This window comes from Acanthochromis polyacanthus, chromosome 11 (genome assembly GCF_021347895.1).
Source record: "Acanthochromis polyacanthus isolate Apoly-LR-REF ecotype Palm Island chromosome 11, KAUST_Apoly_ChrSc, whole genome shotgun sequence".
Taxonomy (NCBI): Eukaryota; Metazoa; Chordata; class Actinopteri; family Pomacentridae; genus Acanthochromis; species Acanthochromis polyacanthus.
Genome location: NC_067123.1, coordinates 4,000,043 through 4,011,109, shown reverse-complemented (window position 1 = coordinate 4,011,109; position 11,067 = coordinate 4,000,043). Strand labels below are relative to the sequence as shown.

The 11,067-nt window shown below is 37.4% G+C and overlaps 1 long non-coding RNA gene across 1 annotated transcript in view; it reads left to right on the top strand.

Annotated features, from left to right (window-relative positions):
• Nucleotides 1–965: 965 nt before the first annotated feature.
• Nucleotides 966–11,067, top strand: part of LOC127536070 (uncharacterized) — a 46,653-nt gene continuing 36,551 nt past the window's right edge. The window contains exon 1 of the long non-coding RNA XR_007945081.1: nt 966–1,036. This is a non-coding gene — a long non-coding RNA (uncharacterized LOC127536070). The remainder of the gene's footprint in view (nt 1,037–11,067) is intronic.

The window sequence follows — 11,067 nt, the reverse complement described above, 5'->3', positions numbered from 1 at the left end:
GGTGAGAAAAACACGTGTCCGACAAAAACGAATATCCATCCATCCGTTCTCTATACACGGCTTCAACGTACACAGCGCGACTCACATTTCCGGGTTCATTATTACACACAAAAAAAAAGATTCCACAAAAAACGGCCATAATCCAACCTTTTACATCCAGATGACACAAGCCAGTAAACTATTTTGTCCAAAACATGTCCTGAAGTCGGTATAAAATCCACGAATCGGTTAGTTTCAAGGAAATGCACCTCGCGATGCCCGTCCAATATTCCCTGTATTTTTCGTCATTTTTTTAATTTAAAAATAGAATATTAGCGATTTTTTTGTACTGAAAATGGCTGGAATTGACTGAAGCTTAAAGGGTTAAGAGAAACGGACGTCTAAAAGTGGCATCTTGTTAGATTTCCAATTCGCAGATGATTTATTGAAGCTTTCCATTGGGTGAAGAATTATGAAAATGTTGGAATTTCAGCAACTGACCTCCCATAATCTCGATGAGGTGACACAGAGTCACCCAGTTGTAATCCAGAAAAACGAGTCACAGCTTAGAAAAGTAGTTAAACATCAACTATATGTTTGAGGTATAATCCAAACTTAAGAGTGATTTAAGTTAGCGTGGCCTCCTAGCTGGTGTTAGGACGGCTGTTTGCAGTGACAACAGTATCAGTAGAGCTACAAGGAATGATTGTTTTCTTGGCTTATTAATCTGTTTTCTCAATTAACTGAGTAAATATTTGGTCATTTTAAAGTCAAAAAATGATGAAAAATATCTGTCGTAGCTTTCAGAACCCAAACTGATGCCTTCAACTTTGTTTTGTGGTCATGTAAGAAGCAAACTCTCACACCTGACACTGCCATCACATCAGTTTTATATCACAAAATCGAACATCTTCTGTCTTTAAATGTGAAATTACTCATTCATTCATTTATTCATCAACTTTTGTATTTCAGCTCTAAATTTGTCTTTTCTCTTTCAGATACCAAACATGGGATTTGATTTACTGGATGAAACCTAAATGACCAAGAAGTAGGAACTGTAAGTATAAAGTATGAAGTGAATGACACTAATCTAACTGTTGTTTGCCCTGGATGGAGGCAGTAAAACCATCTGTCGCAGCTTTAAACACATGTATTTTAGATTCCGGCCTCTGCAGTCATATTAACCAAAGGGATCTTTTAGCACCGCTTCGGTCTGAGTGTTAATGGCCTGCGCTGATTTGCTCTAACGCTAAATGACAGTGATTATCTGCAGCTCAGGGTCACATTTCGGTCCCATATGTCTGTCATTAGAGACGTTTCTGGAGTTTAGACGGTGTCCAGGTTTTTGCGGAGCGGCGAGCGCAGCCAAAGCAAAATACCTCCGTCTAATTTGGGGGCAATCCAAGCTGGTAATGTCAGGTTGTATCACAGAGCTCTGCAGTGGGGCAGTATTCCTGCTGACATGCTGCAGAGAGCTACAGTACCTCGCTCTTATTTTCTCGTCTCTCATCGCTGGATTAAGTTGCCCAGCCCTGCTGAGACCTTCAGAATGGGGAGTCCAGACCACAGACAGCAGAGAGAGGAAGCTGGGTGATGTCATGGTGCAGCAATGATGGGGGCTGATGGCGGTTTCCTGGTTAGTTGGCGGATTTGGCTCCTCTCTGGCTTCCTCTGGTCTCCTGGGAACTTCTGTCTATTTAAAAGTTGGACTGTTTTTTTCATAGTTAAATGCAGGGAGTCCCGATCCGATCTCAAAGATTGGCATCAAGACATTTTTTAACTGACTGGTAAGAAAAACTCTAAACCTGATCCTTAGTTTACATCCAAGGACATGAGCTCAATGATAAAACTTTAACCCACTAAAGGTTTAAACTGTGGTTGTAAAGCTATTTTAGCCAGTAAATACATGATCTGGACCATAAAAGTGGCTCAGATATTTCTACCATTGGGACACAGTAAAAACATCCTTACTGATTCCGGCTTTACTTCAATACAGGCTCTGTTCAGAGGCCATTAAGCGTCACAGAAGTCTTTGTCATGGTGCCTGTTGCTAGCCAAATTTCCCACAATGCTCTCTGCTTGCTACCGTGAACTGTCTGTAGTCCAATTAGTTGGAAATAAATCTAAAATCAGCCCAGACTTTAGCTTCAATCCAGTCTTGACCCTTTGATGCACAACATGGGTCAAGAGATGCCCATTTTCTTTTGAATATGGATCACTTTTGAGCCATGTTGTGCCTCAAAGGGTTAAAACAATGTGGAACGTGACTGAAACCAAGTCTGAAATCAGTCCAAAATCAATCCTAAAACTACTTTCGACTTGCATGCATTATCGCTGGTTGACAAGTTGAACAAGTCTAAAATTAGCCTATAAGCTAGCTTCAATCCAGTCCTAAAGCACAAGACTGAAACGAAGTACAAAACTGGTTTATAACCTGTCTATAACCAAGTTCTTATCCAGTCTAAAAGTCGGCCCTAAAGCTACTCTCAACTTGCATGCAAGAGCTCTAATTGGAGGTCATAACCACCACAGAAGTCTTTGTCAATGCTGTCTGGTTGACAGCATGAACTGTTCGAAGTGACCTGACCGGTTAGCATTTCCAGCCCAGAGAGACTCCAAAAAAATGAAGTATGTACAATTTGGACTGGATTAACCCTCTAAATCTAAAACTTGTTAGTTAGGAAGCGGTATATTGATAGAATAAACCTGTAAGTACCCGGACAGAGAGTAATATTTTTGGACAAATAAACCTTTAAACTGTAACACATTCATTAGAAATTTTTATTTGGATAAAATAAACCTTTTTAAACCATTAGACACGTTTGTTATCGTCCAACCTGCAACCTTTTCTGATGTGGACACAAAATATCGCAGATCGGAGGTCATTAATCACGAAAGTCTTTGTCATGGTGCTGGTTGCACGTGGACATTTCTTTGTTTATTTAAATTTTCTGCCTGTTTCCACTTACCTCTTACACTGCAGTTATCTCACAGAGGATTAATAAACTCCTATCACAGTTTGTCTTAAATACACAAACTCTTTGTCGGAGGTCATAAACAACCACCAAAGTCTCTGTCATGGTGCCCGTTGCTAGCTAAACTCCCACAATGCCAACATGAACTTTAATCCTAGTGACGCCTCCTCTGGTCTCTACAGTATTAAACGGCAAGAGGCTCCACCTGGAGGAACAACCTGGTATTACAGCTGAGATACAACAGATTTACTTACATCATGCAGAGAAAAAGTTTTTTTTTTCATGTGTCCAGAGTTTTGTAGATGGTTTCTGAACACCTACAGAACAGTAAAGAACATCTTGGGTGCAGAAGTGCAGTTTTTTTTCTTAATGCATTGCAGAAATATTCAGTTCAGTATGCATTCAATGGATTATAATAACTTTAATGTACTTGAAGTTTGTATTCTCGAGGAAAATGGTGTTGGATTTGGGCTCAGTGTCACAGAATACTAAATATAAAATGACTCGTTTAGTTTGGGGGCAAAGAAAACTTGATTGTCCCTACTTTAAAGTCGTGATTAGAAACTCAACTGGGGACAGACGGGGAGCTATGATCAAGATGCCTCGGAATAACAGAATTGGATTTAAGGCTCGGAAAAACTCATTTTAAAGTAAGATAAATGTTTCTTTCTCCCTGTTTCGTTCCAGATTTAGTTTCATCCCCCCCAAAGCAAGAACTTCATCTCTAATCGCATTAAATGCGGAACTGTAACTAGATGGCACTGGAGAAGCTGCCGTCTTGATTCAACTGCCACTCTCGCACACGAGTCTGTTTAGTGTCGGAATACAGTAACACAATCAGCCAGAGCCGCACTGATGACACATAAGCCTCATCCATCTGTAGGTTGTTGCGGAAAATTTGGCTCCGAGATTAAAGTTATCGCTTTGGATCCAAGAAATGCTTTCATGTCTCCTCCGTGAAGTGCCCCCTCTTTGTATCGCTCTGTCAGAGTCGGGTTTAATCCGTCAGTGCCGGCTTTGGACTCAAACATTCTGCGACATAAAAGCCTTTCAATTACCCCGTAAAATGCACTTCTGTACCCATGAAACAGCACAATGCGCTCTCAGCTTAGCAGAGCATGAGGCCTGTCGATGGCCGCGAATTAAACGGTGTCATTTTATTCCACTTTAATGGCCAATCTCTGCATCTTGGAGCTTGAAGCTGCTAAAATAACATCACGGCACTCTGTTAGCAATTACTAGATTTACATCAGCAGGCTGGAAATAGCTCCACTGAGCAGTTTATGGGAAAACATCACTTACTGTAGGCTGCAGACAATGTGTTGGTTTGTTTTTAACGGCAGTTTGTTCTCGTGTCTGCGGCCGACGTTATGCAATGTAAAAGTGTTTCCATATTGTCATGAAGTTTGCTTTTAACCAGAAAGATTTAAACAGAAGTGTGGGTGTGCTCCGGTTTGCTTTTGTTTTCCCTTTCAGCATTTCTAATCTTAGAAATGCTCATTAATGTCAGATATTAATTTGATTTTGATATTCCCCCTGCATGGCTGGAAAATTGTGACTGACAAAAACATGTTGAAAATTTCTCCACAATGACTCAAAAATTGTCCAAAAATAACTGGAACATGTCTAAAATTCCTCAGAATTAGTCCAATACCTTGAAAACAACTGGAAAATGATCCAGTATGACTCAAAACTAGTTTGAAATTGATTAAAATGTGTCCAGAATGACACAAATGTGGCCAAAAGTAATTGAAACGTGTCTAAGACGATTCAAAATCAGTACAAAGTGAGTTGAAAATTTGTCTAAATTCAGATAAAAAAATTGTGCAAAATGGCTGCAAGAGTAAAGACGAGGATCTTCAAGCACTCAAACTTGTCCAGAATGACTCAAAACTTGCCCAAAATAATTTAAATGCATCCAAAACAACAACAACAACACCTTGTCTAAAATGACTCAAAATTAGTCCAAAATGACTGGAAAATTGTCCAGAATGACTCAAAAGTAGTTTGAAATTAACAAAAAATTTGAACAGAATGACAAAAATGTGTCTAAAATAACTTGGAAAAACTGTCCAGAATTACTCAAAACTTGTCCAAAAATGACTGAAATGTGTCTAAAATGACTCTAAATTTGTCTACGATGTTGACAGTCTGTCCAAACTGGGTTAAAATGAATCCAAAATGACAACAATTACCTGTAAGAGTGAACATAAGACTCTTCATGCACTCAGACTTGCCCAAAATTATTCAAAACTCCAAAATGAGTTGAAAATTTGTCCAGAGTGACTCAGAAGTGGTTTAAAATTGATTAGAATTTGTCCAGAATGACAGAAACGTGTCCAAGAAGAGTTGAAAATTTGCCCAAAATGACTCAAAACTTAACTTAAATAATGAACATGTCTGAAATTACTCAAAATTCATCCAAAATAACAACAGCTTGTCTAAATTGAGTTAAAATTAGTCAAAAATAACAAAAAATGTCCGCAAGAGTGAACATGAGAGTTTTCATGCACCCAAACTTTCCCAAAAATGACTCAAAACTCCAAAATGAGTTGAAAATGTCTCCAATATTACTGGAAATTTGTACAGAATGACTCAAATCTAGTTTGAAATTAAATAAAATGTGCCTAGAATGATAAAACGGGTCTAAAATGAGTTGGAAATTTGCTCAAAATGACACAAAACTTGTTCAAAAATAATTGAAATGTGTCTGAAATCACCCAAAAGTTGTTCCAGACAACAACAACAATCTGAAAACAAAAAAATCGTCCAAATAAAACCAACTCAGGTCCAATTTGATGTGCTGCATTCATGGCTGACTCCTGATTTAATCTCTCAAACACCACTTTGCTTTCCAGTTCCATCAAAAAGCCAAACATGGCCGCCATCTTCCTGCAGCAGCTGTGCAAAGGCGGGACAGTTGGGATCCGTCGGTTATAATCGGCTGGTTCATTATCTTAAACAAGCTAATTAGTGAGCATCAGCCCGTTGTTGAATAAATCTCACAGCTGAGCTCCTGAACACTGGAAAAGATCTGCAGTGCCTTCAGCGCGCAGCAGAGGGCGCTGTGGACAAAAACCTCCTCAGGACCTTTGACATCAAACCACACGTCTTTCTGTGGTGACCTCAGTTTGGCACCCAGCAGCAAACATCCAGGAAGCTCAAACACCTCTTTATCCACCTGCTGAGAGGCCAGTTTGTTGCTAATAATGTTAGTTTTTTTTAGGATTTGTTGATATTTGAGGCTTCAGATCTGCTCAGAAACTATCATGAAGTCAACTTTGTGACGTCTTTGGTTTGTTTGTGTCATAAAGATTCAGCAAAGCAAGTGTTTGTCTGAACAGAGAGTCACTGTTGTTAGCGGAGGAGTTTAAAGGTGGAGAAATTTGGTTTTAACTGGTAAATAAGTTTTATGTGTGTAAAAATAATGGACAAAAAGAAACATAGCTGTTGAATGGACAGCAGTGGTCACAAGACATTTTTACAGGATGTTTACGGAGTTCCTCACAAGTAAGATCCAAAGTAGGACCAGAGATGGGTCTCGTTGAAGTAATCTTCAGAGCAGTTGGGTTCAAGTAGGGTCTTGGAAGGCTCTTCTATAAGGTGCCACCAAAAAAAGAAAGAGCTTTTATGGCTCTTTTTCTACAACTGATTCCATTAAAGGCTTGGTTCACAGCTGTTCAACTTCCCACTTGTCAGTTTAAATCGTTCTATTGTTTTTCCTCCTGTTCATAACGGCCAGTCAGGGATTCCTGCAGCTTTCTCACAGTCCTCTAGGTTTATTTACTTTCTACAGCTGCTTCTGCCAAACTTTGAAATGTCTGAACCACGAACAAAACTCACCAAATGTTCTGCTGTCAAAGGGAACACAACAGTCCTCATGCACTCCAAGTGTCTGAAATGGCTTGAAACTGGTTTGAAATTAATTAAAATGTGTACAAAAATGAGTTGCAAATGACAAAAACTGTCTGTAAGAGTGAACACGAGAGTCTTCATGCACTCAAACTTGTCTAAAATTTATTGAAAATTTGTCAAAAATGACTTAGAATTTGAACTTGAAAAATCTCAAAAATGTCTGAGCCATGAGCTAAACTCACCTGATGTTCTGCTGTTAGATGAACACAAGAGTCTTCATGTACTCAGACATGTCCCAAATGATTGGAAATTCGTCCACAATAACTCAAAACTGGTTCAGAATAATTGAAACGTGTCTAAAATAACCCAAAATTAGTCCAAAATAATTGAAACTTGTCTGAAATGATTCAAAATTAGTCCAAAATGATGACAATTTATCCACGCTGGGTTAAAAATGAATCCAAAACGACAAAAACTGTTTGCCAGAGTGAACACAAGAGTCTTCATGCACCCAGATTTATACAAAATGACTTGACAATTGTCCAAGATGAATAAAAACAAGTTCAAAATTGATTAAAATTTATCCAGAATGACAAAAATGTGTCTAAATTGAGTTAAAAATTCACTCAAACCTAAAATTAGTGGGAAAAATTGTCCAAAATGACTCAAAACTTCTCCAAAGGCAATTTAAGCTCATCTTAAATGACTCAAAATTTGTTCAAAACAACAACAACTTGCCTAAAATGAGTTGCAAATTTGTCCAAAATGACTGGAAATTGCCCATAATGACTCAAAATTAGTTAAAAATTTGTCTAAATCGAGTTGAAAATGAGTCCAAAATGACACAAATGGCTGCAAGAGTGAACACCTGATGAGTGATTCGTCTATTAATGAGCTAAAAACAGGAACATTATTGAGGTTTTATCTGTTTTTATTGGTTTTTCTGTATAAACTGCTGCTCTAAAGTCTGTAACGTCTCATGTCTGGTGATCCTTTGATGATTCCATAGAGTTTCTCCGTCTGTTCTGTCCTCGTCCTACCTTTACCTTCTCCATGAGGACGATCCGGTGAACAGAAACGATCTTCCTCTAAATGGAGATGCGCACAGAAACGGTGGTTCTGTGCTCAGACGGACGCATCAGAGGGTTAGCTAATGTATAAAACACCGCTAATGTCCCGTCAGGAGGCAGGTGTTTGAGAGGATCCAGGAGAGGTGAAGCTTAATGGATCAGAAAGAGGAAATCAATCTCCGTCCTCCGATTGTTTCCTGGTTGAAGACGACGAGCTTCGTTCTCCTCAGTAAACCTGCTGCAGCATCTGGAGACGTTTCTCCGTCGCAGTGTTATTCTGTTTGCTTTGTTTTTTCTGTTGCTGCAGAAATGGAGCGACATGAATGATTAACGGGAGTTCAGAGGGAAGCTGTCTGAGCAGATAAACACCAAAAACCTTCGACTGCTGCAGCAGAAGGAGAATAAAAACCGTCTGTCGGGTCCACAGAATCTCTGAGGTGCAGCGAGGCCATAATGAGCTGCAAGCAGTCAGACAGGAGATGTTTGGTCTGAAATCAACTTTTAAATAATAAAAGAACGAGAAAATTTAAAATAATTGGGCGAGTTGTTTCCCTCCAAGGCTTCCTAAAGTCCAAATGTGTTCAGAATGTTCACAGTCATGGACAGACAGTAGAATAAATGTAAATAATGGAAATATTCTGGCAGCCGGAGTGCCAAAAACTGCTGTAAATGACTGAAATATTTAAAAATTCCATAATTAAGCTACTATTCCTAGTGACAAAATTAGCTCTAAATATGATTGAGTAATTTAAAAGCCACTTCTAGTTTTAATTCTGCATATTGTGTATGTTTTTAAATATTTTTAATATCTAATAAAGGATCGTTATAGATCTCAAAACAATAAAATTCCTCATAAATATGGTTGAGTAATTAAAATACTGTTTCTAGTTTTAATTTAACATGTTGTGTATGTTTTAAAATCTTGTTTTAAATATCTAATAAAGGCTACATCCCCTGTCAAAAGTTTTGAGACGGATTCTCATTCAAATGAATGAGAACCCGTCTCAAAACTTTTGGCGGGGGGTGTATGTATATGTCTTAAAACAACAAAATTCCTCCTAATATGGCTGAGTAATTAAAATACTGTTTCTAGTTTTAATTTAACATGTTGTGTATGTATTAAATATCTAATAAAGAATATTTATATGTCTTAGAACAACAAAATTAGCTCTAAATATGGCTGAGTAATGGTTGAATAATTTAAATATTATTTCTAGTCTTAATTTTACATTTTAAAATCTTTTTAAATATCTGATAAAGGATATTTACACATCTAAAAAAGAGGGATTTTGAATTATTTTAAGACTTTGAGGCAATTACTCATCACATTAAGTTGTTCAACAAAGTGGTTTTTCGTGTTATTTGAAGTATTTTTTGTGCATTAATTACTTAATTGCCTTAAATATGAACACAAGTTTTAAAGTTTGAAACGTTAAAATAATTTAAATGAGCAGTTTTTGGATTTTTCTTGTTTTTGTTCATGTAGTCGCTTTGAAGAAATTCATTAATTCCACTGATGCTTAAATTTTTGCATCAATTTCATGGAATTACCTCAAAATTAAGTAACTTTTAAAACAATTAATGCAGCATTTTAGTTTAAATTGCACAAAATCTGAAGTTTATCCAACACTATTCTGCCAAAACCTCTTTAAAATAACATTTGCAACTCGGAAGGTTTCTTAAAATCAGTAAATTTGAATTTTGTGTAGAAAATAGTCCCTTTATTTACTGTACAGAAAATCTCGCTGTGAACAAGAAACATCACATTGTCGATAATTTGTCTTTGTCTTGCTGATGAAACGGGAGTGAAATCGCACAAAAGAAAACACTTTGCAATTCAGGAAATAATGTTTCTGTCACAGTCTTTAGTCAGACTCCTGTTTCTGCTGCTTCTCCTGGTGAAACATCACTTCTTCTACCAGAAACCGTGACCTGAACTCCTCCTGCCAGCATGAAGCGCTGAGATAAACACCAGCAGCAGCAGCGGCGGCGCATCGACAAACGTAATTAGAAAGCTGCACGTTCTCCCTCCTGGATGCGAGAATAAAGAGAAATAAATCAATGCCTGCGACAGACACATTCTCCAAGTGTCAGGGGTTAAAAGGGAGCCTCTGGCTTTGGTGCACATGCTTCCAATTAGCCGCTAAACGAGCTAAAGAGGAAGCAGTTGATTTAGGAATATTACCGAAGAATGACTTTAATTAGCCCCGAGACCAAGAGGCCTCTAGATGTGGAGGCAGGATGCATCTAAAACAAAGAAAAAATATACAAATAGGAGAAAGAAGGTGCAAAAATAACACATGCTTGTGTGACTGTTCTGCTTCTGGCTGTACACATCATTTAAATACACAAAACCAGACTCAAAATGTGTTCATAGTGACATAAATCTGGTCAAAAATAGTCCAAAATGGATAAAAATTGACTAATATTTCTCAAAATTGTCTGAAATCAGGTGAAATCCATCCAAAATGACCTAAGTTTCTCCAAAATTAGTCCAAAATGACTAAATCATGTCCAAAATGCATAAAAGATTGTCCAGAATGACCAAAAATGAGCCCAAAATGACGAGAACTTTTCTGAAATTCCTAAAATTTGTCACCGGACTTTGGGTGAAATCGGTCCGAAATGACTGAAGTTTATCCAAAATTGATCCACAATGACAGAAAATGACATCATTCTACCAAATGAATCAAAATGAGTCTAAAATTACATAAATCTTGTCAAAAATATTCTTCTAAATGTCCCAAATGACTAAAACTGGAGTTTATCTAAAATTTGTCCAAAATGATTCAAACTTGTTCAGAAGCAGAACAGCCACACAGGGACGTGTTAGTTTTGCACATTTTGACTAATTTTGGGTCATTCTGGACAATTTTTTCTGCATTTTGGACAAATATTAGTCATTTTGGATGAATTTCACCTAAGTTATGACACATTTTGGACAATTTTTTTGAATTTTGAATCAGTTTTAATTATTTGGGACATTAGAAAAATACTTTTGACCAGATTTATGTCATTTTAAGCTTATTTTTGAGTCATTCTGAGAACATTGTAGTCACTAAGGACACAATGTGACTTTATTTTGGACACATTTGAGCCATTTTAGACTTTTTTTCTGTCATTTTGGATCGATTTTCAAGTAATTTTGGACCGATTTCACTTCATTTTTGACACAATTTAGGAATTTC